Raw genomic sequence first — 26963 nt, forward strand, 5'->3', positions numbered from 1 at the left:
ACTTTTTGTCAGAAGTGGGATTTGAACCCACGCCTCCATTTGGAGACCAGAACACCCACACAATGTGAAGAAACATTTCTTGAGTCTGGCGCCTTAGACCACTCGGCCACCCTGACAAGACATTTTGATATTTTTGGTTGCCTCTAGATATATCATCTACTCGTGGTACACTGTTGATCTATTACCACTGTCAAGGAGCTGTATTAACACTCTGCACCTAGGCCCTTTTGCAAATGCACTTCATAAAGCATGACCTTGGCACCAAGTCAAACTTTTCAGATCCTTTCTACCAAATCTGCTTGAGCAAAGCAAGTAGAAGAAGATGTCCCAGGTGATCTTCAAGTGTTTGGCTGATTCGCACACCACAAATAAAAATGGGGCCCAGTGGCAGACTGCGTGGCCTAATGGATAAGGCGTCTGACTTCGGATCAGAAGATTGAGGGTTCGAGTCCCTTCGTGGTCGTTTTCTATGCTGCTTTCCAGTTCCTGTGACCTTTACTTGCAAATTCTTGCTCCTTTTAAATTAAATCGCAACTTTACCCATAACAACTTGCTTCTTGCTAAAGGCTGCTATTTTGCTGAAGCCCAGAGACCCCAAACAGCAGTAAATCATAAAGTGGAGCTAAACCAATTGATTTAACAGTTTCAAAAAACAGTTAGAATCCTGAAATCCCGGGATTGATAACTGTCACATTTGCTTGTGTTCTCAACCAAACTGTCAAACCATGAAATGGCTGGTGTCATAACTGATCACATGTGCAGTACCATGGCCGTTGCAGTTTAAACAGAAGCAGCTTCATTGGCTGTAAAGGATAGGAGGGTTTAATTGAGCTTTAAGGCTGTCAATAGATGAGCCTCCCCAAACTCAGCAGTGCCCAAATATGCGTAAAATGGGAGAGCAACTGAGTATGTGCAGAGCAGGGTGAAACAGTGTATTACTGGATTTTCAAGTGTATGGACACCTATTTGTAATGTTTTACATAACTATACATGCAAATGTGAAGAGATCTAGCAAGACTTACTTTTCTGACTAAAGTTGCACGTGAAATAAGAGATTTTACAGCATGGCCTAGCAGAGTTTTCAGAAGAATTTGATCTTTATGAAGGATCTGCAAAGTTTTGGGATTCTTTGTTTTTGTTTTCTTGTCAGTGACATGGTAGCATGAAAACACAGTGGAAGTGGTCATTCTAGTTCAAGGTAAACGTGTAATCTTTTTGTCAGAAGTGGGATTTGAACCCACGCCTCCATTTGGAGACCAGAACACCCACACAATGTGAAGAAACATTTCTTGAGTCTGGCGCCTTAGACCACTCGGCCAACCTGACAAGACATTTTGATATTTTTGGTTGCCTCTAGATATATCATCTTCTCGTGGTACTCTGTTGATTTATTACCACTGTCAAGGAGCTGTATTAACACTCTGCACCTAGGCCCTTTTGCAAATGCACTTCATAAAGCATGACCTTGGCACCAAGTCAAACTTTTCAGATCCTTTCTACCAAATCTGCTTGAGCAAAGCAAGTAGAAGAAGATGTCCCAGGTGATCTTCAAGTGTTTGGCTGATCCGCACACCACAAACAAAAATGGTGACCCTGTTGTAGACTGCGTGGCCTAATGGATAGGGCGTCTGACTTCGGATCAGAAGATTGGGGGTTCGAGTCCCTTCGTGGTTGTTTTCTATGCTGCTTTCCAGTTCCTGTGACCTTTACTTGCAAATTCTTGCTCCTTTTAAATTAAATCGCAACTTTACCCATAACAACTTGCTTCTTGCTAAAGGCTGCTATTTTGCTGAAGCCCAGAGCCCCCAAACAGCAGTAAATCATAAAGTGGAGCTAAACCAATTGATTTTACAGTTTCAAAAAACAGTTAGAATCCTGAAATCCCGGGATTGATAACTGTCACATTTGCTTGTGTTCTCAACCAAACTGTCAAACCATCAAATGGCTGGTGTCATAACTGATCACATGTGCAGCACCATGGCCGTTGCAGTTTAAACAGAAGCAGCTTCATTGGCTGTAAAGGATAGGAGGGTTTAATTGAGCTTTAAGGCTGTCAATAGATGAGCCTCCCCAAACTCAGCAGTGCCCAAATATGCGTAAAATGGGAGAGCAACTGAGTATGTGCAGAGCAGGGTGAAACAGTGTATTACTGGATTTTCAAGTGTATGGACACTTATTTGTAACGTTTTACATAACTATACATGCAATACAGGCCAATGTGAAGAGATCTAGCAAGACTTACTTTTCTGACTAAAGTTGCACGTGAAATAAGAGATTTTACAGCATGGCCTAGCAGAGTTTTCAGAAGAATTTGATCTTTATGAAGGATCTGCAAAGTTTTGGGATTCTTTGTTTTTGTTTTCTTGTCAGTGACATGGTAAAATGAAAACACAATGGAAGTGGTCATTCTAGTTCAAGCTAAATGTGTAAACTTTTTGTAAGAACTGGGATTTGAACCCATGCCTCCAATTGGAGACCAGAACACCCACACAATGTGAAGAAACATTTCTTGAGTCTGGCGCCTTAGACCACTCGGCCATCCTGACAAGACATTTCGATATTTTTGGTTGCCTCTAGATATATCATCTACTCGTGGTACTCTGTTGATTTATTACCACTGTCAAGGAGCTGTATTAACACTCTGCACCTAGGCCCTTTTGCAAATGCACTTCATAAAGCATGACCTTGGCACCAAGTCAAACTTTTCAGATCCTTACTACCAAATCTGCTTGAGCAAAGCAAGTAGAAGAAGATGTCCCAGGTGATCTTCAAGTGTTTGGCTGATTCGCACACCACAAACAAAAATGGTGGCCCAGTGGCTGACTGCGTGGCCTAATGGATAAGGCGTCTGACTTTGGATCAGAAGATTGAGGGTTCGAGTCCCTTCGTGGTCGTTTTCTATGCTGCTTTCCAGTTCCTGTGACCTTTACTTGCAAATTCTTGCTCCTTTTAAATTAAATCGCATCTTTACCCATAACAACTTGCTTCTTGCTAAAGGCTGCTATTTTGCTGAAGCCAAGAGCCCCCAAACAGCAGTAAATCATAAAGTGGAGCTAAACCAATTGATTTAACAGTTTCAAAAAACAGTTAGAATCCTGAAATCCCGGGATTGATAACTGTCACATTTGCTTGTGTTCTCAACCAAACTGTCAAACCATCAAATGGCTGGTGTCATAACTGATCACATGTGCAGCACCATGGCCGTTGCAGTTTAAACAGAAGCAGCTTCATTGGCTGTAAAGGATAGGAGGGTTTAATTGAGCTTTAAGGCTGTCAATAGATGAGCCTCCCCAAACTCAGCAGTGCCCAAATATGCGTAAAATGGGAGAGCAACTGAGTATGTGCAGAGCAGGGTGAAACAGTGTATTACTGGATTTTCAAGTGTATGGACACCTATTTGTAATGTTTTACATAACTATACATGCAAAACAGGCCAATGTGAAGAGATCTAGCAAGACTTACTTTTCTGACTAAAGTTGCTCGTGAAATAAGAGATTTTACAGCATGGCCTAGCAGAGTTTTCAGAAGAATTTGATCTTTATGAAGGATCTGCAAAGTTTTGGGATTCTTTGTTTTTGTTTTCTTGTCAGTGACATGGTAGCATGAAAACACAGTGGAAGTGGTCATTCTAGTTCAAGCTAAATGTGTAAACTTTTTGTCAGAAGTGGGATTTGAACCCACGCCTCCATTTGGAGACCAGAACACCCACACAATGTGAAGAAACATTTCTTGAGTCTGGCGCCTTAGACCACTCGGCCATCCTGACAAGACATTTTTATATTTTTGGTTGCCTCTAGATATATCATCTACTCGTGGTACTCTGTTGATTTATTACCACTGTCAAGGAGCTGTATTAACACTCTGCACCTAGGCCCTTTTGCAAATGCACTTCATAAAGCATGACCTTGGCACTAAGTCAAACTTTTCAGATCCTTACTACCAAATCTGCTTGAGCAAAGCAAGTAGAAGAAGATGTCCCAGGTGATCTTCAAGTGTTTGGCTGATTCGCACACCACAAACAAAAGTGGTGGCCCAGTGGCTGTATGCGTGGCCTAATGGATAAGGCGTCTGACTTCGGATCAGAAGATTGAGGGTTCGAGTCCCTTCGTGGTAGTTTTCTATGCTGCTTTCCAGTTCCTGTGACCTTTACTTGCAAATTCTTGCTCCTTTTAAATTAAATCGCATCTTTACCCATAACAACTTGCTTCTTGCTAAGGGCTGCTATTTTGCTGAAGCCAAGAGCCCCCAAACAGCAGTAAATCATAAAGTGGAGCTAAACCAATTGATTTAACAGTTTCAAAAAACAGTTAGAATCCTGAAATCCCGGGATTGATAACTGTCACATTTGCTTGTGTTCTCAACCAAACTGTCAAACCATCAAATGGCTGGTGTCATAACTGATCACATGTGCAGCACCATGGCCGTTGCAGTTTAAACAGAAGCAGCTTCATTGGCTGTAAAGGATAGGAGGGTTTAATTGAGCTTTAAGGCTGTCAATAGATGAGCCTCCCCAAACTCAGCAGTGCCCAAATATGCGTAAAATGGGAGAGCAACTGAGTATGTGCAGAGCAGGGTGAAACAGTGTATTACTGGATTTTCAAGTGTATGGACACCTATTTGTAATGTTTTACATAACTATACATGCAAAACAGGCCAATGTGAAGAGATCTAGCAAGACTTACTTTTCTGACTAAAGTTGCACGTGAAATAAGAGATTTTACAGCATGGCCTAGCAGAGTTTTCAGAAGAATTTGATCTTTATGAAGGATCTGCAAAGTTTTGGGATTCTTTGTTTTTGTTTTCTTGTCAGTGACATGTTAGCATGAAAACACAGTGGAAGTGGTAATTCTAGTTCAAGCTAAATGTGTAAACTTTTTGTCAGAAGTGGGATTTGAACCCTCGCCTCCATTTGGAGACCAGAACACCCACACAATGTGAAGAAACATTTCTTGAGTCTGGCGCCTTAGACCACTCGGCCATCCTGACAAGACATTTTGATATTTTTGGTTGCCTCTAGATATATCATCTACTCGTGGTACTCTGTTGATTTATTACCACTGTCAAGGAGCTGTATTAACACTCTGCACCTAGGCCCTTTTGCAAATGCACTTCATAAAGCATGACCTTGGCACCAAGTCAAACTTTTCAGATCCTTACTACCAAATCTGCTTGAGCAAAGCAAGTAGAAGAAGATGTCCCAGGTGATCTTCAAGTGTTTGGCTGATTCGCACACCACAAACAAAAATGGTGGCCCAGTGGCTGACTGCGTGGCCTAATGGATAAGGCGTCTGACTTCGGATCAGAAGATTGAGGGTTCGAGTCCCTTCGTGGTCGTTTTCTATGCTGCTTTCCAGTTCCTGTGACCTTTACTTGCAAATTCTTGCTCCTTTTAAATTAAATCGCATCTTTACCCATAACAACTTGCTTCTTGCTAAAGGCTGCTATTTTGCTGAAGCCAAGAGCCCCCAAACAGCAGTAAATCATAAAGTGGAGCTAAACCAATTGATTTAACAGTTTCAAAAAACAGTTAGAATCCTGAAATCCCGGGATTGATAACTGTCACATTTGCTTGTGTTCTCAACCAAACTGTCAAACCATCAAATGGCTGGTGTCATAACTGATCACATGTGCAGCACCATGGCCGTTGCAGTTTAAACAGAAGCAGCTTCATTGGCTGTAAAGGATAGGAGGGTTTAATTGAGCTTTAAGGCTGTCAATAGATGAGCCTCCCCAAACTCAGCAGTGCCCAAATATGCGTAAAATGGGAGAGCAACTGAGTATGTGCAGAGCAGGGTGAAACAGTGTATTACTGGATTTTCAAGTGTATGGACACCTATTTGTAATGTTTTACATAACTATACATGCAAAACAGGCCAATGTGAAGAGATCTAGCAAGACTTACTTTTCTGACTAAAGTTGCACGTGAAATAAGAGATTTTACAGCATGGCCTAGCAGAGTTTTCAGAAGAATTTGATCTTTATGAAGGATCTGCAAAGTTTTGGGATTCTTTGTTTTTGTTTTCTTGTCAGTGACATGGTAGCATGAAAACACAGTGGAAGTGGTCATTCTAGTTCAAGCTAAATGTGTAAACTTTTTGTCAGAAGTGGGATTTGAACCCACGCCTCCATTTGGAGACCAGAACACCCACACAATGTGAAGAAACATTTCTTGAGTCTGGCGCCTTAGACCACTCGGCCATCCTGACAAGACATTTTGCTATTCTTGGTTGCCTCTAGATATATCATATACTCGTGGTACTCTGTTGATCTATTACCACTGTCAAGGAGCTGTATTAACACTCTGCACCTAGGCCCTTTTGCAAATGCACTTCATAAAGCATGACCTTGGCACCAAGTCAAACTTTTCAGATCCTTACTACCAAATCTGCTTGAGCAAAGCAAGTAGAAGAAGATGTCCCAGGTGATCTTCAAGTGTTTGGCTGATTCGCACACCACAAACAAAAATGGTGGCCCAGTGGCTGACTGCGTGGCCTAATGGATAAGGCGTCTGACTTCGGATCAGAAGATTGAGGGTTCGAGTCCCTTCGTGGTCGTTTTCTATGCTGCTTTCCAGTTCCTGTGACCTTTACTTGCAAATTCTTGCTCCTTTTAAATTAAATCGCATCTTTACCCATAACAATTTGCTTCTTGCTAAAGGCTGCTATTTTGCTGAAGCCAAGAGCCCCCAAACAGCAGTAAATCATAAAGTGGAGCTAAACCAATTGATTTAACAGTTTCAAAAAACAGTTAGAATCCTGAAATCCCGGGATTGATAACTGTCACATTTGCTTGTGTTCTCAACCAAACTGTCAAACCATCAAATGGCTGGTGTCATAACTGATCACATGTGCAGCACCATGGCCGTTGCAGTTTAAACAGAAGCAGCTTCATTGGCTGTAAAGGATAGGAGGGTTTAATTGAGCTTTAAGGCTGTCAATAGATGAGCCTCCCCAAACTCAGCAGTGCCCAAATATGCGTAAAATGGGAGAGCAACTGAGTATGTGCAGAGCAGGGTGAAACAGTGTATTACTGGATTTTCAAGTGTATGGACACCTATTTGTAATGTTTTACATAACTATACATGCAAAACAGGCCAATGTGAAGAGATCTAGCAAGACTTACTTTTCTGACTAAAGTTGCACGTGAAATAAGAGATTTTACAGCATGGCCTAGCAGAGTTTTCAGAAGAATTTGATCTTTATGAAGGATCTGCAAAGTTTTGGGATTCTTTGTTTTTGTTTTCTTGTCAGTGACATGGTAGCATGAAAACACAGTGGAAGTGGTCATTCTAGTTCAAGCTAAATGTGTAAACTTTTTGTCAGAAGTGGGATTTGAACCCACGCCTCCATTTGGAGACCAGAACACCCACACAATGTGAAGAAACATTTCTTGAGTCTGGCGCCTTAGACCACTCGGCCATCCTGACAAGACGTTTTGTTGTTTTCGGTTGCCTCTAGAAATATCATCTACTCTTAGTACTCCGTTGATCTATTACCACTGTCAAGGAGCTGTATTAACACTCTGCACCTAGGCCCTTTTGCAAATGCACTTCATAAAGCATGACCTTGGCACCAAGTCAAACTTTTCAGATCCTTTCTACCAAATCTGCTTGAGCAAAGCAAGTAGAAGAAGATGTCCCAGGTGATCTTCAAGTGTTTGGCTGATTCGCACACCACAAACAAAAATGGTAGCCCTGCAGCGGACTGCGTGGCCTAATGGATAAGGCGTCTGACTTCGGATCAGAAGATTGAGGGTTCGAGTCCCTTCGTGGTCATTTTCTATGCTGCTTTCCAGTTCCTGTGACCTTTCCTTGCAAATTCTTACTCCTTTTAAATTAAATCGCAACTTTACCCATAACAACTTGCTTCTTGCTAAAGGCTGCTATTTTGCTGAAGCCCAGAGCCCCCAAACAGCAGTAAATCATAAAGTGGAGCTAAACCAATTGATTTAACAGTTTCAAAAAACAGTTAGAATCCTGAAATCCCGGGATTGATAACTGTCACATTTGCTTGTGTTCTCAACCAAACTGTCAAACCATCAAATGGCTGGTGTCATAACTGATCACATGTGCAGCACCATTGCCGTTGCAGTTTAAACAGAAGCAGCTTCATTGGCTGTAAAGGATAGGAGGGTTTAATTGAGCTTTAAGGCTGTCAATAGATGAGCCTCCCCAAACTCAGCAGTGCCCAAATATACGTAAAATGGGAGAGCAACTGAGTATGTGCAGAGCAGGGTGAAACAGTGTATTACTGGATTTTCAAGTGTATGGACACTTATTTGTAATGTTTTACATAACTATACATGCAAAACAGGCCAATGTGAAGAGATCTAGCAAGACTTACTTTTCTGACTAAAGTTGCACGTGAAATAAGAGATTTTACAGCATGGCCTAGCAGAGTTTTCAGAAGAATTTGATCTTTATGAAGGATCTGCAAAGTTTTGGGATTCTTTGTTTTTGTTTTCTTGTCAGTGACATGGTAGCATGAAAACACAGTGGAAGTGGTCACTCTAGTTCAAGCTAAATGTGTAAACTTTTTGTCAGAAGTGGGATTTGAACCCACGCCTCCATTTGGAGACCAGAACACCCACACAATGTAAAGAAACATTTCTTGAGTCTGGCGCCTTAGACCACTCAGCCATCCTGACAAGACATTTTGATATTCTTGGTTGCCTCTAGATATATCATCTACTCGTGGTACTCTGTTGATCTATTACCACTGTCAAGGAGCTGTATTAACACTCTGCACCTAGGCCCTTTTGCAAATGCACTTCATAAAGCATGACCTTGGCACCAAGTCAAACTTTTCAGATCCTTTCTACCAAATCTGCTTGAGCAAAGCAAGTAGAAGAAGATGTCCCAGGTGATCTTCAAGTGTTTGGCTGATTCGCACACCACAAAAAAAAATGGTGGCCCAGTGGCAGACTGCGTGGCCTAATGGATAAGACGTCTGACTTCAGAACAAAATATTGAGGGTTTGAGTCCCTTCGTGGTCGTTTTCTATGCTGCTTTCCAGTTCCTGTGAACTTTACTTGCAAATTCTTGCTCCTTTTAAATTAAATCGCAACTTTACCCATAACAACTTGCTTCTTGCTAAAGGCTGCTATTTTGCTGAAGCCCAGAGCCCCCAAACAGCAGTAAATCATAAAGTGGAGCTAAACCAATTGATTTAACAGTTTCAAAAAACAGTTAGAATCCTGTAATCCCGGGATTGATAACTGTCACATTTGCTTGTGTTCTCAACCAAACTGTCAAACCATCAAATGGCTGGTGTCATAACTGATCACATGTGCAGCACCATTGTCGTTGCAGTTTAAACAGAAGCAGCTTCATTGGCTGTAAAGGATAGGAGGGTTTAATTGAGCTTTAAGCCTGTCAATAGATGAGCCTCCCCAAACTCAGCAGTGCCCAAATATGCGTAAAATGGGAGAGCAACTGAGTATGTGCAGAGCAGGGTGAAACAGTGTATTACTGGATTTTCAAGTGTATGGACACCTATTTGTAATGTTTTACATAACTATACATGCAAAACAGGCCAATGTGAAGAGATCTAGCAAGACTTACTTTTCTGACTAAAGTTGCACATGAAATAAGAGATTTTACAGCATGGCCTAGCAGAGTTTTCAGAAGAATTTGATCTTTATGAAGGATCTGCAAAGTTTTGGGATTCTTTGTTTTTGTTTTCTTGTCAGTGACATGGTAGAATGAAAACACAGTGGAAGTGGTCATTCTAGTTCAAGCTAAATGTGTAAACTTTTTGTCAGAAGTGAGATTTGAACCCACGCCTCCATTTGGAGACCAGAACACCCACACAATGTGAAGAAACATTTCTTGAGTCTGGCGCCTTAGACCACTCGGCCATCCTGACAAGACGTTTTGTTGTTTTCGGTTGCCTCTAGAAATATCATCTACTCTTAGTACTCCGTTGATCTATTACCACTGTCAAGGAGCTGTATTAACACTCTGCACCTAGGCCCTTTTGCAAATGCAATTCATAAAGCATGACCTTGGCACCAAGTCAAACTTTTCAGATCCTTTCTACCAAATCTGCTTGAGCAAAGCAAGTAGAAGAAGATGTCCCAGGTGATCTTCAAGTGTTTGGCTGATTCGCACACCACAAACAAAAATGGTGGCCTGGCGGCAGACTGCGTGGCCTAATGGATAAGGCGTCTGACTTCGGATCAGAAGATTGAGGGTTCGAGTCCCTTCGTGGTCGTTTTCTATGCTGCTTTCCAGTTCCTGTGACCTTTACTTGCAAATTCTTGCTCCTTTTAAATTAAATCGCAACTTTACCCATAACAACTTGCTTCTTGCTAAAGGCTGCTATTTTGCTGAAGCCAAGAGCCCCCAAACAGCAGTAAATCATAAAGTGGAGCTAAACCAATTGATTTAACAGTTTCAAAAAACAGTTAGAATCCTGAAATCCCGGGATTGATAACTGTCACATTTGCTTGTGTTCTCAACCAAACTGTCAAACCATCAAATGGCTGGTGTCATAACTGATCACATGTGCAGCACCATGGCCGTTGCAGTTTAAACAGATGCAGCTTCATTGGCTGTAAAGGATAGGAGGGTTTAATTGAGCTTTAAGGCTGTCAATAGATGAGCCTCCCCAAACTCAGCAGTGCCCAAATATGCGTAAAATGGGAAAGCAACTGAGTATGTGCAGAGCAGGGTGAAACAGTGTATTACTGGATTTTCAAGTGTATGGACACCTATTTGTAATGTTTTACATAACTATACATGCAAATGTGAAGAGATCTAGCAAGACTTACTTTTCTGACTAAAGTTGCACGTGAAATAAGAGATTTTACAGCATGGCCTAGCAGAGTTTTCAGAAGAATTTGATCTTTATGAAGGATCTGCAAAGTTTTGGGATTCTTTGTTTTTGTTTTCTTGTCAGTGACATGGTAGCATGAAAACACAGTGGAAGTGGTCATTCTAGTTCAAGGTAAACGTGTAATCTTTTTGTCAGAAGTGGGATTTGAACCCACGCCTCCATTTGGAGACCAGAACACCCACACAATGTGAAGAAACATTTCTTGAGTCTGGCGCCTTAGACCACTCGGCCAACCTGACAAGACATTTTGATATTTTTGGTTGCCTCTAGATATATCATCTTCTCGTGGTACTCTGTTGATTTATTACCACTGTCAAGGAGCTGTATTAACACTCTGCACCTAGGCCCTTTTGCAAATGCACTTCATAAAGCATGACCTTGGCACCAAGTCAAACTTTTCAGATCCTTTCTACCAAATCTGCTTGAGCAAAGCAAGTAGAAGAAGATGTCCCAGGTGATCTTCAAGTGTTTGGCTGATCCGCACACCACAAACAAAAATGGTGACCCTGTTGTAGACTGCGTGGCCTAATGGATAGGGCGTCTGACTTCGAATCAGAAGATTGGGGTTCGAGTCCCTTCGTGGTTGTTTTCTATGCTGCTTTCCAGTTCCTGTGACCTTTACTTGCAAATTCTTGCTCCTTTTAAATTAAATCGCAACTTTACCCATAACAACTTGCTTCTTGCTAAAGGCTGCTATTTTGCTGAAGCCCAGAGCCCCCAAACAGCAGTAAATCATAAAGTGGAGCTAAACCAATTGATTTTACAGTTTCAAAAAACAGTTAGAATCCTGAAATCCCGGGATTGATAACTGTCACATTTGCTTGTGTTCTCAACCAAACTGTCAAACCATCAAATGGCTGGTGTCATAACTGATCACATGTGCAGCACCATGGCCGTTGCAGTTTAAACAGAAGCAGCTTCATTGGCTGTAAAGGATAGGAGGGTTTAATTGAGCTTTAAGGCTGTCAATAGATGAGCCTCCCCAAACTCAGCAGTGCCCAAATATGCGTAAAATGGGAGAGCAACTGAGTATGTGCAGAGCAGGGTGAAACAGTGTATTACTGGATTTTCAAGTGTATGGACACTTATTTGTAACGTTTTACATAACTATACATGCAAAACAGGCCAATGTGAAGAGATCTAGCAAGACTTACTTTTCTGACTAAAGTTGCACGTGAAATAAGAGATTTTACAGCATGGCCTAGCAGAGTTTTCAGAAGAATTTGATCTTTATGAAGGATCTGCAAAGTTTTGGGATTCTTTGTTTTTGTTTTCTTGTCAGTGACATGGTAAAATGAAAACACAATGGAAGTGGTCATTCTAGTTCAAGCTAAATGTGTAAACTTTTTGTCAGAACTGGGATTTGAACCCATGCCTCCATTTGGAGACCAGAACACCCACACAATGTGAAGAAACATTTCTTGAGTCTGGCGCCTTAGACCACTCGGCCATCCTGACAAGACATTTCGATATTTTTGGTTGCCTCTAGATATATCATCTACTCGTGGTACTCTGTTGATTTATTACCACTGTCAAGGAGCTGTATTAACACTCTGCACCTAGGCCCTTTTGCAAATGCACTTCATAAAGCATGACCTTGGCACCAAGTCAAACTTTTCAGATCCTTACTACCAAATCTGCTTGAGCAAAGCAAGTAGAAGAAGATGTCCCAGGTGATCTTCAAGTGTTTGGCTGATTCGCACACCACAAACAAAAATGGTGGCCCAGTGGCTGACTGCGTGGCCTAATGGATAAGGCGTCTGACTTCGGATCAGAAGATTGAGGGTTCGAGTCCCTTTGTGGTCGTTTTCTATGCTGCTTTCCAGTTCCTGTGACCTTTACTTGCAAATTCTTGCTCCTTTTAAATTAAATCGCATCTTTACCCATAACAACTTGCTTCTTGCTAAAGGCTGCTATTTTGCTGAAGCCAAGAGCCCCCAAACAGCAGTAAATCATAAAGTGGAGCTAAACCAATTGATTTAACAGTTTCAAAAAACAGTTAGAATCCTGAAATCCCAGGATTGATAACTGTCACATTTGCTTGTGTTCTCAACCAAACTGTCAAACCATCAAATGGCTGGTGTCATAACTGATCACATGTGCAGCACCATGGCCGTTGCAGTTTAAACAGAAGCAGCTTCATTGGCTGTAAAGGATAGGAGGGTTTAATTGAGCTTTAAGGCTGTCAATAGATGAGCCTCCCCAAACTCAGCAGTGCCCAAATATGTGTAAAATGGGAGAGCAACTGAGTATGTGCAGAGCAGGGTGAAACAGTGTATTACTGGATTTTCAAGTGTATGGACACCTATTTGTAATGTTTTACATAACTATACATGCAAAACAGGCCAATGTGAAGAGATCTAGCAAGACTTACTTTTCTGACTAAAGTTGCACGTGAAATAAGAGATTTTACAGCATGGCCTAGCAGAGTTTTCAGAAGAATTTGATCTTTATGAAGGATCTGCAAAGTTTTGGGATTCTTTGTTTTTGTTTTCTTGTCAGTGACATGGTAGCATGAAAACACAGTGGAAGTGGTCATTCTAGTTCAAGCTAAATGTGTAAACTTTTTGTCAGAAGTGGGATTTGAACCCACGCCTCCATTTGGAGACAAGAACACCCACACAATGTGAAGAAACATTTCTTGAGTCTGGCGCCTTAGACCACTCGGCCATCCTGACAAGACATTTCGATATTTTTGGTTGCCTCTAGATATATCATCTACTCATGGTACTCTGTTGATTTATTACCACTGTCAAGGAGCTGTATTAACACTCTGCACCTAGGCCCTTTTGCAAATGCACTTCATAAAGCATGACCTTGGCACCAAGTCAAACTTTTCAGATCCTTTCTACCAAATCTGCTTGAGCAAAGCAAGTAGAAGAGGATGTCCCAGGTGATCTTCAAGTGTTTGGCTGATTCGCACACCACAAACAAAAATGGTGGCCCAGTGGCTGACTGCGTGGCCTAATGGATAAGGCGTCTGACTTCGGATCAGAAAATTGAGGGTTCGAGTCCCTTCGTGGTCGTTTTCTATGCTGCTTTCCAGTTCCTGTGACCTTTACTTGCAAATTCTTGCTCCTTTTAAATTAAATCGCATCTTTACCCATAACAACTTGCTTCTTGCTAAAGGCTGCTATTTTGCTGAAGCCAAGAGCCCCCAAACAGCAGTAAATCATAAAGTGGAGCTAAACCAATTGATTTAACAGTTTCAAAAAACAGTTAGAATCCTGAAATCCCGGGATTGATAACTGTCACATTTGCTTGTGTTCTCAACCAAACTGTCAAACCATCAAATGGCTGGTGTCATAACTGATCACATGTGCAGCACCATGGCTGTTGCAGTTTAAACAGAAGCAGCTTCATTGGCTGTAAAGGATAGGAGGGTTTAATTGAGCTTTAAGGCTGTCAATAGATGAGCCTCCCCAAGCTCAGCAGTGCCCAAATATGCGTAAAATGGGAGAGCAACTGAGTATGTGCAGAGCAGGGTGAAACAGTGTATTACTGGATTTTCAAGTGTATGGACACCTATTTGTAATGTTTTACATAACTATACATGCAAAACAGGCCAATGTGAAGAGATCTAGCAAGACTTACTTTTCTGACTAAAGTTGCACGTGAAATAAGAGATTTTACAGCATGGCCTAGCAGAGTTTTCAGAAGAATTTGATCTTTATGAAGGATCTGCAAAGTTTTGGGATTCTTTGTTTTTGTTTTCTTGTCAGTGACATGGTAGCATGAAAACACAGTGGAAGTGGTCATTCTAGTTCAAGCTAAATGTGTAAACTTTTTGTCAGAAGTGGGATTTGAACCCACGCCTCCATTTGGAGACCAGAACACCCACACAATGTGAAGAAACATTTCTTGAGTCTGGCGCCTTAGACCACTCGGCCATCCTGACAAGACATTTCGATATTTTTGGTTGCCTCTAGATATATCATCTACTCGTGGTACTCTGTTGATTTATTACCACTGTCAAGGAGCTGTATTAACACTCTGCACCTAGGCCCTTTTGCAAATGCACTTCATAAAGCATGACCTTGGCACCAAGTCAAACTTTTCAGATCCTTACTACCAAATCTGCTTGAGCAAAGCAAGTAGAAGAAGATGTCCCAGGTGATCTTCAAGTGTTTGGCTGATTCGCACACCACAAACAAAAATGGTGGCCCAGTGGCTGACTGCGTGGCCTAATGGATAAGGCGTCTGACTTCGGATCAGAAGATTGAGGGTTCGAGTCCCTTCGTGGTCGTTTTCTATGCTGCTTTCCAGTTCCTGTGACCTTTACTTGCAAATTCTTGCTCCTTTTAAATTAAATCGCATCTTTACCCATAACAACTTGCTTCTTGCTAAAGGCTGCTATTTTGCTGAAGCCAAGAGCCCCCAAACAGCAGTAAATCATAAAGTGGAGCTAAACCAATTGATTTAACAGTTTCAAAAAACAGTTAGAATCCTGAAATCCCGGGATTGATAACTGTCACATTTGCTTGTGTTCTCAACCAAACTGTTAAACCATCAAATGGCTGGTGTCATAACTGATCACATGTGCAGCACCATGGCCGTTGCAGTTTAAACAGAAGCAGCTTCATTGGCTGTAAAGGATAGGAGGGTTTAATTGAGCTTTAAGGCTGTCAATAGATGAGCCTCCCCAAACTCAGCAGTGCCCAAATATGCGTAAAATGGGAGAGCAACTGAGTATGTGCAGAGCAGGGTGAAACAGTGTATTACTGGATTTTCAAGTGTATGGACACCTATTTGTAATGTTTTACATAACTATACATGCAAAACAGGCCAATGTGAAGAGATCTAGCAAGACTTACTTTTCTGACTAAAGTTGCACGTGAAATAAGAGATTTTACAGCATGGCCTAGCAGAGTTTTCAGAAGAATTTGATCTTTATGAAGGATCTGCAAAGTTTTGGGATTCTTTGTTTTTGTTTTCTTGTCAGTGACATGGTAGCATGAAAACACAGTGGAAGTGGTCATTCTAGTTCAAGCTAAATGTGTAAACTTTTTGTCAGAAGTGGGATTTGAACCCACGCCTCCATTTGGAGACCAGAACACCCACACAATGTGAAGAAACATTTCTTGAGTCTGGCGCCTTAGACCACTCGGCCATCCTGACAAGACATTTCGATATTTTTGGTTGCCTCTAGATATATCATCTACTCGTGGTACTCTGTTGATTTATTACCACTGTCAAGGAGCTGTATTAACACTCTGCACCTAGGCCCTTTTGCAAATGCACTTCATAAAGCATGACCTTGGCACCAAGTCAAACTTTTCAGATCCTTACTACCAAATCTGCTTGAGCAAAGCAAGTAGAAGAAGATGTCCCAGGTGATCTTCAAGTGTTTGGCTGATTCGCACACCACAAACAAAAATGGTGGCCCAGTGGCTGACTGCGTGGCCTAATGGATAAGGCGTCTGACTTCGGATCAGAAGATTGAGGGTTCGAGTCCCTTTGTGGTCGTTTTCTATGCTGCTTTCCAGTTCCTGTGACCTTTACTTGCAAATTCTTGCTCCTTTTAAATTAAATCGCATCTTTACCCATAACAACTTGCTTCTTGCTAAAGGCTGCTATTTTGCTGAAGCCAAGAGCCCCCAAACAGCAGTAAATCATAAAGTGGAGCTAAACCAATTGATTTAACAGTTTCAAAAAACAGTTAGAATCCTGAAATCCCAGGATTGATAACTGTCACATTTGCTTGTGTTCTCAACCAAACTGTCAAACCATCAAATGGCTGGTGTCATAACTGATCACATGTGCAGCACCATGGCCGTTGCAGTTTAAACAGAAGCAGCTTCATTGGCTGTAAAGGATAGGAGGGTTTAATTGAGCTTTAAGGCTGTCAATAGATGAGCCTCCCCAAACTCAGCAGTGCCCAAATATGTGTAAAATGGGAGAGCAACTGAGTATGTGCAGAGCAGGGTGAAACAGTGTATTACTGGATTTTCAAGTGTATGGACACCTATTTGTAATGTTTTACATAACTATACATGCAAAACAGGCCAATGTGAAGAGATCTAGCAAGACTTACTTTTCTGACTAAAGTTGCACGTGAAATAAGAGATTTTACAGCATGGCCTAGCAGAGTTTTCAGAAGAATTTGATCTTTATGAAGGATCTGCAAAGTTTTGGGATTCTTTGTTTTTGTTTTCTTGTCAGTGACATGGTAGCATGAAAACACAGTGGAAGTGGTCATTCTAGTTCAAGCTAAATGTGTAAACTTTTTGTCAGAAGTGGGATTTGAACCCACGCCTCCATTTGGAGACAAGAACACCCACACAATGTGAAGAAACATTTCTTGAGTCTGGCGCCTTAGACCACTCGGCCATCCTGACAAGACATTTCGATATTTTTGGTTGCCTCTAGATATATCATCTACTCATGGTACTCTGTTGATTTATTACCACTGTCAAGGAGCTGTATTAACACTCTGCACCTAGGCCCTTTTGCAAATGCACTTCATAAAGCATGACCTTGGCACCAAGTCAAACTTTTCAGATCCTTTCTACCAAATCTGCTTGAGCAAAGCAAGTAGAAGAGGATGTCCCAGGTGATCTTCAAGTGTTTGGCTGATTCGCACACCACAAACAAAAATGGTGGCCCAGTGGCTGACTGCGTGGCCTAATGGATAAGGCGTCTGACTTCGGATCAGAAAATTGAGGGTTCGAGTCCCTTCGTGGTCGTTTTCTATGCTGCTTTCCAGTTCCTGTGACCTTTACTTGCAAATTCTTGCTCCTTTTAAATTAAATCGCATCTTTACCCATAACAACTTGCTTCTTGCTAAAGGCTGCTATTTTGCTGAAGCCAAGAGCCCCCAAACAGCAGTAAATCATAAAGTGGAGCTAAACCAATTGATTTAACAGTTTCAAAAAACAGTTAGAATCCTGAAATCCCGGGATTGATAACTGTCACATTTGCTTGTGTTCTCAACCAAACTGTCAAACCATCAAATGGCTGGTGTCATAACTGATCACATGTGCAGCACCATGGCTGTTGCAGTTTAAACAGAAGCAGCTTCATTGGCTGTAAAGGATAGGAGGGTTTAATTGAGCTTTAAGGCTGTCAATAGATGAGCCTCCCCAAGCTCAGCAGTGCCCAAATATGCGTAAAATGGGAGAGCAACTGAGTATGTGCAGAGCAGGGTGAAACAGTGTATTACTGGATTTTCAAGTGTATGGACACCTATTTGTAATGTTTTACATAACTATACATGCAAAACAGGCCAATGTGAAGAGATCTAGCAAGACTTACTTTTCTGACTAAAGTTGCACGTGAAATAAGAGATTTTACAGCATGGCCTAGCAGAGTTTTCAGAAGAATTTGATCTTTATGAAGGATCTGCAAAGTTTTGGGATTCTTTGTTTTTGTTTTCTTGTCAGTGACATGGTAGCATGAAAACACAGTGGAAGTGGTCATTCTAGTTCAAGCTAAATGTGTAAACTTTTTGTCAGAAGTGGGATTTGAACCCACGCCTCCATTTGGAGACCAGAACACCCACACAATGTGAAGAAACATTTCTTGAGTCTGGCGCCTTAGACCACTCGGCCATCCTGACAAGACATTTCGATATTTTTGGTTGCCTCTAGATATATCATCTACTCGTGGTACTCTGTTGATTTATTACCACTGTCAAGGAGCTGTATTAACACTCTGCACCTAGGCCCTTTTGCAAATGCACTTCATAAAGCATGACCTTGGCACCAAGTCAAACTTTTCAGATCCTTACTACCAAATCTGCTTGAGCAAAGCAAGTAGAAGAAGATGTCCCAGGTGATCTTCAAGTGTTTGGCTGATTCGCACACCACAAACAAAAATGGTGGCCCAGTGGCTGACTGCGTGGCCTAATGGATAAGGCGTCTGACTTCGGATCAGAAGATTGAGGGTTCGAGTCCCTTCGTGGTCGTTTTCTATGCTGCTTTCCAGTTCCTGTGACCTTTACTTGCAAATTCTTGCTCCTTTTAAATTAAATCGCATCTTTACCCATAACAACTTGCTTCTTGCTAAAGGCTGCTATTTTGCTGAAGCCAAGAGCCCCCAAACAGCAGTAAATCATAAAGTGGAGCTAAACCAATTGATTTAACAGTTTCAAAAAACAGTTAGAATCCTGAAATCCCGGGATTGATAACTGTCACATTTGCTTGTGTTCTCAACCAAACTGTTAAACCATCAAATGGCTGGTGTCATAACTGATCACATGTGCAGCACCATGGCCGTTGCAGTTTAAACAGAAGCAGCTTCATTGGCTGTAAAGGATAGGAGGGTTTAATTGAGCTTTAAGGCTGTCAATAGATGAGCCTCCCCAAACTCAGCAGTGCCCAAATATGCGTAAAATGGGAGAGCAACTGAGTATGTGCAGAGCAGGGTGAAACAGTGTATTACTGGATTTTCAAGTGTATGGACACCTATTTGTAATGTTTTACATAACTATACATGCAAAACAGGCCAATGTGAAGAGATCTAGCAAGACTTACTTTTCTGACTAAAGTTGCACGTGAAATAAGAGATTTTACAGCATGGCCTAGCAGAGTTTTCAGAAGAATTTGATCTTTATGAAGGATCTGCAAAGTTTTGGGATTCTTTGTTTTTGTTTTCTTGTCAGTGACATGGTAGCATGAAAACACAGTGGAAGTGGTCATTCTAGTTCAAGCTAAATGTGTAAACTTTTTGTCAGAAGTGGGATTTGAACCCACGCCTCCATTTGGAGACCAGAACACCCACACAATGTGAAGAAACATTTCTTGAGTCTGGCGCCTTAGACCACTCGGCCATCCTGACAAGACATTTCGATATTTTTGGTTGCCTCTAGATATATCATCTACTCGTGGTACTCTGTTGATTTATTACCACTGTCAAGGAGCTGTATTAACACTCTGCACCTAGGCCCTTTTGCAAATGCACTTCATAAAGCATGACCTTGGCACCAAGTCAAACTTTTCAGATCCTTACTACCAAATCTGCTTGAGCAAAGCAAGTAGAAGAAGATGTCCCAGGTGATCTTCAAGTGTTTGGCTGATTCGCACACCACAAACAAAAATGGTGGCCCAGTGGCTGACTGCGTGGCCTAATGGATAAGGCGTCTGACTTCGGATCAGAAGATTGAGGGTTCGAGTCCCTTTGTGGTCGTTTTCTATGCTGCTTTCCAGTTCCTGTGACCTTTACTTGCAAATTCTTGCTCCTTTTAAATTAAATCGCATCTTTACCCATAACAACTTGCTTCTTGCTAAAGGCTGCTATTTTGCTGAAGCCAAGAGCCCCCAAACAGCAGTAAATCATAAAGTGGAGCTAAACCAATTGATTTAACAGTTTCAAAAAACAGTTAGAATCCTGAAATCCCAGGATTGATAACTGTCACATTTGCTTGTGTTCTCAACCAAACTGTCAAACCATCAAATGGCTGGTGTCATAACTGATCACATGTGCAGCACCATGGCCGTTGCAGTTTAAACAGAAGCAGCTTCATTGGCTGTAAAGGATAGGAGGGTTTAATTGAGCTTTAAGGCTGTCAATAGATGAGCCTCCCCAAACTCAGCAGTGCCCAAATATGTGTAAAATGGGAGAGCAACTGAGTATGTGCAGAGCAGGGTGAAACAGTGTATTACTGGATTTTCAAGTGTATGGACACCTATTTGTAATGTTTTACATAACTATACATGCAAAACAGGCCAATGTGAAGAGATCTAGCAAGACTTACTTTTCTGACTAAAGTTGCACGTGAAATAAGAGATTTTACAGCATGGCCTAGCAGAGTTTTCAGAAGAATTTGATCTTTATGAAGGATCTGCAAAGTTTTGGGATTCTTTGTTTTTGTTTTCTTGTCAGTGACATGGTAGCATGAAAACACAGTGGAAGTGGTCATTCTAGTTCAAGCTAAATGTGTAAACTTTTTGTCAGAAGTGGGATTTGAACCCACGCCTCCATTTGGAGACAAGAACACCCACACAATGTGAAGAAACATTTCTTGAGTCTGGCGCCTTAGACCACTCGGCCATCCTGACAAGACATTTCGATATTTTTGGTTGCCTCTAGATATATCATCTACTCATGGTACTCTGTTGATTTATTACCACTGTCAAGGAGCTGTATTAACACTCTGCACCTAGGCCCTTTTGCAAATGCACTTCATAAAGCATGACCTTGGCACCAAGTCAAACTTTTCAGATCCTTTCTACCAAATCTGCTTGAGCAAAGCAAGTAGAAGAGGATGTCCCAGGTGATCTTCAAGTGTTTGGCTGATTCGCACACCACAAACAAAAATGGTGGCCCAGTGGCTGACTGCGTGGCCTAATGGATAAGGCGTCTGACTTCGGATCAGAAAATTGAGGGTTCGAGTCCCTTCGTGGTCGTTTTCTATGCTGCTTTCCAGTTCCTGTGACCTTTACTTGCAAATTCTTGCTCCTTTTAAATTAAATCGCATCTTTACCCATAACAACTTGCTTCTTGCTAAAGGCTGCTATTTTGCTGAAGCCAAGAGCCCCCAAACAGCAGTAAATCATAAAGTGGAGCTAAACCAATTGATTTAACAGTTTCAAAAAACAGTTAGAATCCTGAAATCCCGGGATTGATAACTGTCACATTTGCTTGTGTTCTCAACCAAACTGTCAAACCATCAAATGGCTGGTGTCATAACTGATCACATGTGCAGCACCATGGCTGTTGCAGTTTAAACAGAAGCAGCTTCATTGGCTGTAAAGGATAGGAGGGTTTAATTGAGCTTTAAGGCTGTCAATAGATGAGCCTCCCCAAGCTCAGCAGTGCCCAAATATGCGTAAAATGGGAGAGCAACTGAGTATGTGCAGAGCAGGGTGAAACAGTGTATTACTGGATTTTCAAGTGTATGGACACCTATTTGTAATGTTTTACATAACTATACATGCAAAACAGGCCAATGTGAAGAGATCTAGCAAGACTTACTTTTCTGACTAAAGTTGCACGTGAAATAAGAGATTTTACAGCATGGCCTAGCAGAGTTTTCAGAAGAATTTGATCTTTATGAAGGATCTGCAAAGTTTTGGGATTCTTTGTTTTTGTTTTCTTGTCAGTGACATGGTAGCATGAAAACACAGTGGAAGTGGTCATTCTAGTTCAAGCTAAATGTGTAAACTTTTTGTCAGAAGTGGGATTTGAACCCACGCCTCCATTTGGAGACCAGAACACCCACACAATGTGAAGAAACATTTCTTGAGTCTGGCGCCTTAGACCACTCGGCCATCCTGACAAGACATTTCGATATTTTTGGTTGCCTCTAGATATATCATCTACTCGTGGTACTCTGTTGATTTATTACCACTGTCAAGGAGCTGTATTAACACTCTGCACCTAGGCCCTTTTGCAAATGCACTTCATAAAGCATGACCTTGGCACCAAGTCAAACTTTTCAGATCCTTACTACCAAATCTGCTTGAGCAAAGCAAGTAGAAGAAGATGTCCCAGGTGATCTTCAAGTGTTTGGCTGATTCGCACACCACAAACAAAAATGGTGGCCCAGTGGCTGACTGCGTGGCCTAATGGATAAGGCGTCTGACTTCGGATCAGAAGATTGAGGGTTCGAGTCCCTTCGTGGTCGTTTTCTATGCTGCTTTCCAGTTCCTGTGACCTTTACTTGCAAATTCTTGCTCCTTTTAAATTAAATCGCATCTTTACCCATAACAACTTGCTTCTTGCTAAAGGCTGCTATTTTGCTGAAGCCAAGAGCCCCCAAACAGCAGTAAATCATAAAGTGGAGCTAAACCAATTGATTTAACAGTTTCAAAAAACAGTTAGAATCCTGAAATCCCGGGATTGATAACTGTCACATTTGCTTGTGTTCTCAACCAAACTGTTAAACCATCAAATGGCTGGTGTCATAACTGATCACATGTGCAGCACCATGGCCGTTGCAGTTTAAACAGAAGCAGCTTCATTGGCTGTAAAGGATAGGAGGGTTTAATTGAGCTTTAAGGCTGTCAATAGATGAGCCTCCCCAAACTCAGCAGTGCCCAAATATGCGTAAAATGGGAGAGCAACTGAGTATGTGCAGAGCAGGGTGAAACAGTGTATTACTGGATTTTCAAGTGTATGGACACCTATTTGTAATGTTTTACATAACTATACATGCAAAACAGGCCAATGTGAAGAGATCTAGCAAGACTTACTTTTCTGACTAAAGTTGCACGTGAAATAAGAGATTTTACAGCATGGCCTAGCAGAGTTTTCAGAAGAATTTGATCTTTATGAAGGATCTGCAAAGTTTTGGGATTCTTTGTTTTTGTTTTCTTGTCAGTGACATGGTAGCATGAAAACACAGTGGAAGTGGTCATTCTAGTTCAAGCTAAATGTGTAAACTTTTTGTCAGAAGTGGGATTTGAACCCACGCCTCCATTTGGAGACCAGAACACCCACACAATGTGAAGAAACATTTCTTGAGTCTGGCGCCTTAGACCACTCGGCCATCCTGACAAGACATTTCGATATTTTTGGTTGCCTCTAGATATATCATCTACTCGTGGTACTCTGTTGATTTATTACCACTGTCAAGGAGCTGTATTAACACTCTGCACCTAGGCCCTTTTGCAAATGCACTTCATAAAGCATGACCTTGGCACCAAGTCAAACTTTTCAGATCCTTACTACCAAATCTGCTTGAGCAAAGCAAGTAGAAGAAGATGTCCCAGGTGATCTTCAAGTGTTTGGCTGATTCGCACACCACAAACAAAAATGGTGGCCCAGTGGCTGACTGCGTGGCCTAATGGATAAGGCGTCTGACTTCGGATCAGAAGATTGAGGGTTCGAGTCCCTTTGTGGTCGTTTTCTATGCTGCTTTCCAGTTCCTGTGACCTTTACTTGCAAATTCTTGCTCCTTTTAAATTAAATCGCATCTTTACCCATAACAACTTGCTTCTTGCTAAAGGCTGCTATTTTGCTGAAGCCAAGAGCCCCCAAACAGCAGTAAATCATAAAGTGGAGCTAAACCAATTGATTTAACAGTTTCAAAAAACAGTTAGAATCCTGAAATCCCAGGATTGATAACTGTCACATTTGCTTGTGTTCTCAACCAAACTGTCAAACCATCAAATGGCTGGTGTCATAACTGATCACATGTGCAGCACCATGGCCGTTGCAGTTTAAACAGAAGCAGCTTCATTGGCTGTAAAGGATAGGAGGGTTTAATTGAGCTTTAAGGCTGTCAATAGATGAGCCTCCCCAAACTCAGCAGTGCCCAAATATGTGTAAAATGGGAGAGCAACTGAGTATGTGCAGAGCAGGGTGAAACAGTGTATTACTGGATTTTCAAGTGTATGGACACCTATTTGTAATGTTTTACATAACTATACATGCAAAACAGGCCAATGTGAAGAGATCTAGCAAGACTTACTTTTCTGACTAAAGTTGCACGTGAAATAAGAGATTTTACAGCATGGCCTAGCAGAGTTTTCAGAAGAATTTGATCTTTATGAAGGATCTGCAAAGTTTTGGGATTCTTTGTTTTTGTTTTCTTGTCAGTGACATGGTAGCATGAAAACACAGTGGAAGTGGTCATTCTAGTTCAAGCTAAATGTGTAAACTTTTTGTCAGAAGTGGGATTTGAACCCACGCCTCCATTTGGAGACAAGAACACCCACACAATGTGAAGAAACATTTCTTGAGTCTGGCGCCTTAGACCACTCGGCCATCCTGACAAGACATTTCGATATTTTTGGTTGCCTCTAGATATATCATCTACTCATGGTACTCTGTTGATTTATTACCACTGTCAAGGAGCTGTATTAACACTCTGCACCTAGGCCCTTTTGCAAATGCACTTCATAAAGCATGACCTTGGCACCAAGTCAAACTTTTCAGATCCTTTCTACCAAATCTGCTTGAGCAAAGCAAGTAGAAGAGGATGTCCCAGGTGATCTTCAAGTGTTTGGCTGATTCGCACACCACAAACAAAAATGGTGGCCCAGTGGCTGACTGCGTGGCCTAATGGATAAGGCGTCTGACTTCGGATCAGAAAATTGAGGGTTCGAGTCCCTTCGTGGTCGTTTTCTATGCTGCTTTCCAGTTCCTGTGACCTTTACTTGCAAATTCTTGCTCCTTTTAAATTAAATCGCATCTTTACCCATAACAACTTGCTTCTTGCTAAAGGCTGCTATTTTGCTGAAGCCAAGAGCCCCCAAACAGCAGTAAATCATAAAGTGGAGCTAAACCAATTGATTTAACAGTTTCAAAAAACAGTTAGAATCCTGAAATCCCGGGATTGATAACTGTCACATTTGCTTGTGTTCTCAACCAAACTGTCAAACCATCAAATGGCTGGTGTCATAACTGATCACATGTGCAGCACCATGGCTGTTGCAGTTTAAACAGAAGCAGCTTCATTGGCTGTAAAGGATAGGAGGGTTTAATTGAGCTTTAAGGCTGTCAATAGATGAGCCTCCCCAAGCTCAGCAGTGCCCAAATATGCGTAAAATGGGAGAGCAACTGAGTATGTGCAGAGCAGGGTGAAACAGTGTATTACTGGATTTTCAAGTGTATGGACACCTATTTGTAATGTTTTACATAACTATACATGCAAAACAGGCCAATGTGAAGAGATCTAGCAAGACTTACTTTTCTGACTAAAGTTGCACGTGAAATAAGAGATTTTACAGCATGGCCTAGCAGAGTTTTCAGAAGAATTTGATCTTTATGAAGGATCTGCAAAGTTTTGGGATTCTTTGTTTTTGTTTTCTTGTCAGTGACATGGTAGCATGAAAACACAGTGGAAGTGGTCATTCTAGTTCAAGCTAAATGTGTAAACTTTTTGTCAGAAGTGGGATTTGAACCCACGCCTCCATTTGGAGACCAGAACACCCACACAATGTGAAGAAACATTTCTTGAGTCTGGCGCCTTAGACCACTCGGCCATCCTGACAAGACATTTCGATATTTTTGGTTGCCTCTAGATATATCATCTACTCGTGGTACTCTGTTGATTTATTACCACTGTCAAGGAGCTGTATTAACACTCTGCACCTAGGCCCTTTTGCAAATGCACTTCATAAAGCATGACCTTGGCACCAAGTCAAACTTTTCAGATCCTTACTACCAAATCTGCTTGAGCAAAGCAAGTAGAAGAAGATGTCCCAGGTGATCTTCAAGTGTTTGGCTGATTCGCACACCACAAACAAAAATGGTGGCCCAGTGGCTGACTGCGTGGCCTAATGGATAAGGCGTCTGACTTCGGATCAGAAGATTGAGGGTTCGAGTCCCTTCGTGGTCGTTTTCTATGCTGCTTTCCAGTTCCTGTGACCTTTACTTGCAAATTCTTGCTCCTTTTAAATTAAATCGCATCTTTACCCATAACAACTTGCTTCTTGCTAAAGGCTGCTATTTTGCTGAAGCCAAGAGCCCCCAAACAGCAGTAAATCATAAAGTGGAGCTAAACCAATTGATTTAACAGTTTCAAAAAACAGTTAGAATCCTGAAATCCCGGGATTGATAACTGTCACATTTGCTTGTGTTCTCAACCAAACTGTTAAACCATCAAATGGCTGGTGTCATAACTGATCACATGTGCAGCACCATGGCCGTTGCAGTTTAAACAGAAGCAGCTTCATTGGCTGTAAAGGATAGGAGGGTTTAATTGAGCTTTAAGGCTGTCAATAGATGAGCCTCCCCAAACTCAGCAGTGCCCAAATATGCGTAAAATGGGAGAGCAACTGAGTATGTGCAGAGCAGGGTGAAACAGTGTATTACTGGATTTTCAAGTGTATGGACACCTATTTGTAATGTTTTACATAACTATACATGCAAAACAGGCCAATGTGAAGAGATCTAGCAAGACTTACTTTTCTGACTAAAGTTGCACGTGAAATAAGAGATTTTACAGCATGGCCTAGCAGAGTTTTCAGAAGAATTTGATCTTTATGAAGGATCTGCAAAGTTTTGGGATTCTTTGTTTTTGTTTTCTTGTCAGTGACATGGTAGCATGAAAACACAGTGGAAGTGGTCATTCTAGTTCAAGCTAAATGTGTAAACTTTTTGTCAGAAGTGGGATTTGAACCCACGCCTCCATTTGGAGACCAGAACACCCACACAATGTGAAGAAACATTTCTTGAGTCTGGCGCCTTAGACCACTCGGCCATCCTGACAAGACATTTCGATATTTTTGGTTGCCT

At 41.5% G+C, this 26963-nt stretch overlaps 43 non-coding genes across 43 annotated transcripts; 20 read left to right on the forward strand and 23 right to left on the reverse strand.

Annotated features, from left to right (window-relative positions):
- Positions 1-6: 6 nt before the first annotated feature.
- TRNAL-CAA (transfer RNA leucine (anticodon CAA)) lies at positions 7-116 on the reverse strand. Its single transcript has 2 exons — positions 79-116; positions 7-52 (listed from the first exon to the last, which is right to left on the reverse strand). It is a non-coding gene; the product is annotated as a tRNA-Leu (tRNA).
- Positions 117-390: 274 nt separating this feature from the next.
- TRNAR-UCG (transfer RNA arginine (anticodon UCG)) lies at positions 391-463 on the forward strand. The gene has a single exon. It is a non-coding gene; the product is annotated as a tRNA-Arg (tRNA).
- A 753-nt stretch (positions 464-1216) lies between these two features.
- On the reverse strand, positions 1217-1326 carry TRNAL-CAA (transfer RNA leucine (anticodon CAA)). The gene is made up of 2 exons: positions 1289-1326; positions 1217-1262 (listed from the first exon to the last, which is right to left on the reverse strand). It is a non-coding gene; the product is annotated as a tRNA-Leu (tRNA).
- Positions 1327-1601: 275 nt separating this feature from the next.
- On the forward strand, positions 1602-1674 carry TRNAR-UCG (transfer RNA arginine (anticodon UCG)). The gene has a single exon. It is a non-coding gene; the product is annotated as a tRNA-Arg (tRNA).
- A 762-nt stretch (positions 1675-2436) lies between these two features.
- Positions 2437-2546, reverse strand: TRNAL-CAA (transfer RNA leucine (anticodon CAA)). Its single transcript has 2 exons — positions 2509-2546; positions 2437-2482 (listed from the first exon to the last, which is right to left on the reverse strand). It is a non-coding gene; the product is annotated as a tRNA-Leu (tRNA).
- A 275-nt stretch (positions 2547-2821) lies between these two features.
- TRNAQ-UUG (transfer RNA glutamine (anticodon UUG)) lies at positions 2822-2894 on the forward strand. The gene has a single exon. It is a non-coding gene; the product is annotated as a tRNA-Gln (tRNA).
- Positions 2895-3656: 762 nt separating this feature from the next.
- Positions 3657-3766, reverse strand: TRNAL-CAA (transfer RNA leucine (anticodon CAA)). Its single transcript has 2 exons — positions 3729-3766; positions 3657-3702 (listed from the first exon to the last, which is right to left on the reverse strand). It is a non-coding gene; the product is annotated as a tRNA-Leu (tRNA).
- Positions 3767-4876: 1110 nt separating this feature from the next.
- TRNAL-CAA (transfer RNA leucine (anticodon CAA)) lies at positions 4877-4986 on the reverse strand. The gene is made up of 2 exons: positions 4949-4986; positions 4877-4922 (listed from the first exon to the last, which is right to left on the reverse strand). It is a non-coding gene; the product is annotated as a tRNA-Leu (tRNA).
- A 275-nt stretch (positions 4987-5261) lies between these two features.
- Positions 5262-5334, forward strand: TRNAR-UCG (transfer RNA arginine (anticodon UCG)). Its single transcript has one exon. It is a non-coding gene; the product is annotated as a tRNA-Arg (tRNA).
- Positions 5335-6096: 762 nt separating this feature from the next.
- On the reverse strand, positions 6097-6206 carry TRNAL-CAA (transfer RNA leucine (anticodon CAA)). Its single transcript has 2 exons — positions 6169-6206; positions 6097-6142 (listed from the first exon to the last, which is right to left on the reverse strand). It is a non-coding gene; the product is annotated as a tRNA-Leu (tRNA).
- A 275-nt stretch (positions 6207-6481) lies between these two features.
- TRNAR-UCG (transfer RNA arginine (anticodon UCG)) lies at positions 6482-6554 on the forward strand. The gene has a single exon. It is a non-coding gene; the product is annotated as a tRNA-Arg (tRNA).
- A 762-nt stretch (positions 6555-7316) lies between these two features.
- Positions 7317-7426, reverse strand: TRNAL-CAA (transfer RNA leucine (anticodon CAA)). Its single transcript has 2 exons — positions 7389-7426; positions 7317-7362 (listed from the first exon to the last, which is right to left on the reverse strand). It is a non-coding gene; the product is annotated as a tRNA-Leu (tRNA).
- Positions 7427-7701: 275 nt separating this feature from the next.
- Positions 7702-7774, forward strand: TRNAR-UCG (transfer RNA arginine (anticodon UCG)). Its single transcript has one exon. It is a non-coding gene; the product is annotated as a tRNA-Arg (tRNA).
- Positions 7775-8536: 762 nt separating this feature from the next.
- On the reverse strand, positions 8537-8646 carry TRNAL-CAA (transfer RNA leucine (anticodon CAA)). Its single transcript has 2 exons — positions 8609-8646; positions 8537-8582 (listed from the first exon to the last, which is right to left on the reverse strand). It is a non-coding gene; the product is annotated as a tRNA-Leu (tRNA).
- A 1110-nt stretch (positions 8647-9756) lies between these two features.
- Positions 9757-9866, reverse strand: TRNAL-CAA (transfer RNA leucine (anticodon CAA)). Its single transcript has 2 exons — positions 9829-9866; positions 9757-9802 (listed from the first exon to the last, which is right to left on the reverse strand). It is a non-coding gene; the product is annotated as a tRNA-Leu (tRNA).
- A 275-nt stretch (positions 9867-10141) lies between these two features.
- Positions 10142-10214, forward strand: TRNAR-UCG (transfer RNA arginine (anticodon UCG)). Its single transcript has one exon. It is a non-coding gene; the product is annotated as a tRNA-Arg (tRNA).
- A 753-nt stretch (positions 10215-10967) lies between these two features.
- On the reverse strand, positions 10968-11077 carry TRNAL-CAA (transfer RNA leucine (anticodon CAA)). Its single transcript has 2 exons — positions 11040-11077; positions 10968-11013 (listed from the first exon to the last, which is right to left on the reverse strand). It is a non-coding gene; the product is annotated as a tRNA-Leu (tRNA).
- A 275-nt stretch (positions 11078-11352) lies between these two features.
- On the forward strand, positions 11353-11424 carry TRNAR-UCG (transfer RNA arginine (anticodon UCG)). The gene has a single exon. It is a non-coding gene; the product is annotated as a tRNA-Arg (tRNA).
- Positions 11425-12186: 762 nt separating this feature from the next.
- On the reverse strand, positions 12187-12296 carry TRNAL-CAA (transfer RNA leucine (anticodon CAA)). Its single transcript has 2 exons — positions 12259-12296; positions 12187-12232 (listed from the first exon to the last, which is right to left on the reverse strand). It is a non-coding gene; the product is annotated as a tRNA-Leu (tRNA).
- A 275-nt stretch (positions 12297-12571) lies between these two features.
- TRNAR-UCG (transfer RNA arginine (anticodon UCG)) lies at positions 12572-12644 on the forward strand. The gene has a single exon. It is a non-coding gene; the product is annotated as a tRNA-Arg (tRNA).
- Positions 12645-13406: 762 nt separating this feature from the next.
- Positions 13407-13516, reverse strand: TRNAL-CAA (transfer RNA leucine (anticodon CAA)). Its single transcript has 2 exons — positions 13479-13516; positions 13407-13452 (listed from the first exon to the last, which is right to left on the reverse strand). It is a non-coding gene; the product is annotated as a tRNA-Leu (tRNA).
- Positions 13517-13791: 275 nt separating this feature from the next.
- Positions 13792-13864, forward strand: TRNAR-UCG (transfer RNA arginine (anticodon UCG)). The gene has a single exon. It is a non-coding gene; the product is annotated as a tRNA-Arg (tRNA).
- Positions 13865-14626: 762 nt separating this feature from the next.
- Positions 14627-14736, reverse strand: TRNAL-CAA (transfer RNA leucine (anticodon CAA)). The gene is made up of 2 exons: positions 14699-14736; positions 14627-14672 (listed from the first exon to the last, which is right to left on the reverse strand). It is a non-coding gene; the product is annotated as a tRNA-Leu (tRNA).
- Positions 14737-15011: 275 nt separating this feature from the next.
- TRNAR-UCG (transfer RNA arginine (anticodon UCG)) lies at positions 15012-15084 on the forward strand. The gene has a single exon. It is a non-coding gene; the product is annotated as a tRNA-Arg (tRNA).
- Positions 15085-15846: 762 nt separating this feature from the next.
- Positions 15847-15956, reverse strand: TRNAL-CAA (transfer RNA leucine (anticodon CAA)). The gene is made up of 2 exons: positions 15919-15956; positions 15847-15892 (listed from the first exon to the last, which is right to left on the reverse strand). It is a non-coding gene; the product is annotated as a tRNA-Leu (tRNA).
- A 275-nt stretch (positions 15957-16231) lies between these two features.
- On the forward strand, positions 16232-16304 carry TRNAR-UCG (transfer RNA arginine (anticodon UCG)). Its single transcript has one exon. It is a non-coding gene; the product is annotated as a tRNA-Arg (tRNA).
- Positions 16305-17066: 762 nt separating this feature from the next.
- On the reverse strand, positions 17067-17176 carry TRNAL-CAA (transfer RNA leucine (anticodon CAA)). The gene is made up of 2 exons: positions 17139-17176; positions 17067-17112 (listed from the first exon to the last, which is right to left on the reverse strand). It is a non-coding gene; the product is annotated as a tRNA-Leu (tRNA).
- Positions 17177-17451: 275 nt separating this feature from the next.
- Positions 17452-17524, forward strand: TRNAR-UCG (transfer RNA arginine (anticodon UCG)). Its single transcript has one exon. It is a non-coding gene; the product is annotated as a tRNA-Arg (tRNA).
- A 762-nt stretch (positions 17525-18286) lies between these two features.
- TRNAL-CAA (transfer RNA leucine (anticodon CAA)) lies at positions 18287-18396 on the reverse strand. The gene is made up of 2 exons: positions 18359-18396; positions 18287-18332 (listed from the first exon to the last, which is right to left on the reverse strand). It is a non-coding gene; the product is annotated as a tRNA-Leu (tRNA).
- A 275-nt stretch (positions 18397-18671) lies between these two features.
- TRNAR-UCG (transfer RNA arginine (anticodon UCG)) lies at positions 18672-18744 on the forward strand. The gene has a single exon. It is a non-coding gene; the product is annotated as a tRNA-Arg (tRNA).
- Positions 18745-19506: 762 nt separating this feature from the next.
- TRNAL-CAA (transfer RNA leucine (anticodon CAA)) lies at positions 19507-19616 on the reverse strand. The gene is made up of 2 exons: positions 19579-19616; positions 19507-19552 (listed from the first exon to the last, which is right to left on the reverse strand). It is a non-coding gene; the product is annotated as a tRNA-Leu (tRNA).
- A 275-nt stretch (positions 19617-19891) lies between these two features.
- Positions 19892-19964, forward strand: TRNAR-UCG (transfer RNA arginine (anticodon UCG)). The gene has a single exon. It is a non-coding gene; the product is annotated as a tRNA-Arg (tRNA).
- A 762-nt stretch (positions 19965-20726) lies between these two features.
- On the reverse strand, positions 20727-20836 carry TRNAL-CAA (transfer RNA leucine (anticodon CAA)). The gene is made up of 2 exons: positions 20799-20836; positions 20727-20772 (listed from the first exon to the last, which is right to left on the reverse strand). It is a non-coding gene; the product is annotated as a tRNA-Leu (tRNA).
- Positions 20837-21111: 275 nt separating this feature from the next.
- Positions 21112-21184, forward strand: TRNAR-UCG (transfer RNA arginine (anticodon UCG)). The gene has a single exon. It is a non-coding gene; the product is annotated as a tRNA-Arg (tRNA).
- Positions 21185-21946: 762 nt separating this feature from the next.
- On the reverse strand, positions 21947-22056 carry TRNAL-CAA (transfer RNA leucine (anticodon CAA)). The gene is made up of 2 exons: positions 22019-22056; positions 21947-21992 (listed from the first exon to the last, which is right to left on the reverse strand). It is a non-coding gene; the product is annotated as a tRNA-Leu (tRNA).
- Positions 22057-22331: 275 nt separating this feature from the next.
- Positions 22332-22404, forward strand: TRNAR-UCG (transfer RNA arginine (anticodon UCG)). The gene has a single exon. It is a non-coding gene; the product is annotated as a tRNA-Arg (tRNA).
- Positions 22405-23166: 762 nt separating this feature from the next.
- TRNAL-CAA (transfer RNA leucine (anticodon CAA)) lies at positions 23167-23276 on the reverse strand. Its single transcript has 2 exons — positions 23239-23276; positions 23167-23212 (listed from the first exon to the last, which is right to left on the reverse strand). It is a non-coding gene; the product is annotated as a tRNA-Leu (tRNA).
- A 275-nt stretch (positions 23277-23551) lies between these two features.
- Positions 23552-23624, forward strand: TRNAR-UCG (transfer RNA arginine (anticodon UCG)). Its single transcript has one exon. It is a non-coding gene; the product is annotated as a tRNA-Arg (tRNA).
- Positions 23625-24386: 762 nt separating this feature from the next.
- Positions 24387-24496, reverse strand: TRNAL-CAA (transfer RNA leucine (anticodon CAA)). The gene is made up of 2 exons: positions 24459-24496; positions 24387-24432 (listed from the first exon to the last, which is right to left on the reverse strand). It is a non-coding gene; the product is annotated as a tRNA-Leu (tRNA).
- Positions 24497-24771: 275 nt separating this feature from the next.
- TRNAR-UCG (transfer RNA arginine (anticodon UCG)) lies at positions 24772-24844 on the forward strand. Its single transcript has one exon. It is a non-coding gene; the product is annotated as a tRNA-Arg (tRNA).
- A 762-nt stretch (positions 24845-25606) lies between these two features.
- Positions 25607-25716, reverse strand: TRNAL-CAA (transfer RNA leucine (anticodon CAA)). The gene is made up of 2 exons: positions 25679-25716; positions 25607-25652 (listed from the first exon to the last, which is right to left on the reverse strand). It is a non-coding gene; the product is annotated as a tRNA-Leu (tRNA).
- A 275-nt stretch (positions 25717-25991) lies between these two features.
- Positions 25992-26064, forward strand: TRNAR-UCG (transfer RNA arginine (anticodon UCG)). Its single transcript has one exon. It is a non-coding gene; the product is annotated as a tRNA-Arg (tRNA).
- A 762-nt stretch (positions 26065-26826) lies between these two features.
- On the reverse strand, positions 26827-26936 carry TRNAL-CAA (transfer RNA leucine (anticodon CAA)). Its single transcript has 2 exons — positions 26899-26936; positions 26827-26872 (listed from the first exon to the last, which is right to left on the reverse strand). It is a non-coding gene; the product is annotated as a tRNA-Leu (tRNA).
- Between the last annotated feature and the right edge of the window lie 27 nt (positions 26937-26963).

The sequence above is a fragment of the Aquarana catesbeiana genome, linkage group LG12 (genome assembly GCF_042186555.1).
Source record: "Aquarana catesbeiana isolate 2022-GZ linkage group LG12, ASM4218655v1, whole genome shotgun sequence".
In the NCBI taxonomy this organism is placed as follows: Eukaryota; Metazoa; Chordata; class Amphibia; order Anura; family Ranidae; genus Aquarana; species Aquarana catesbeiana.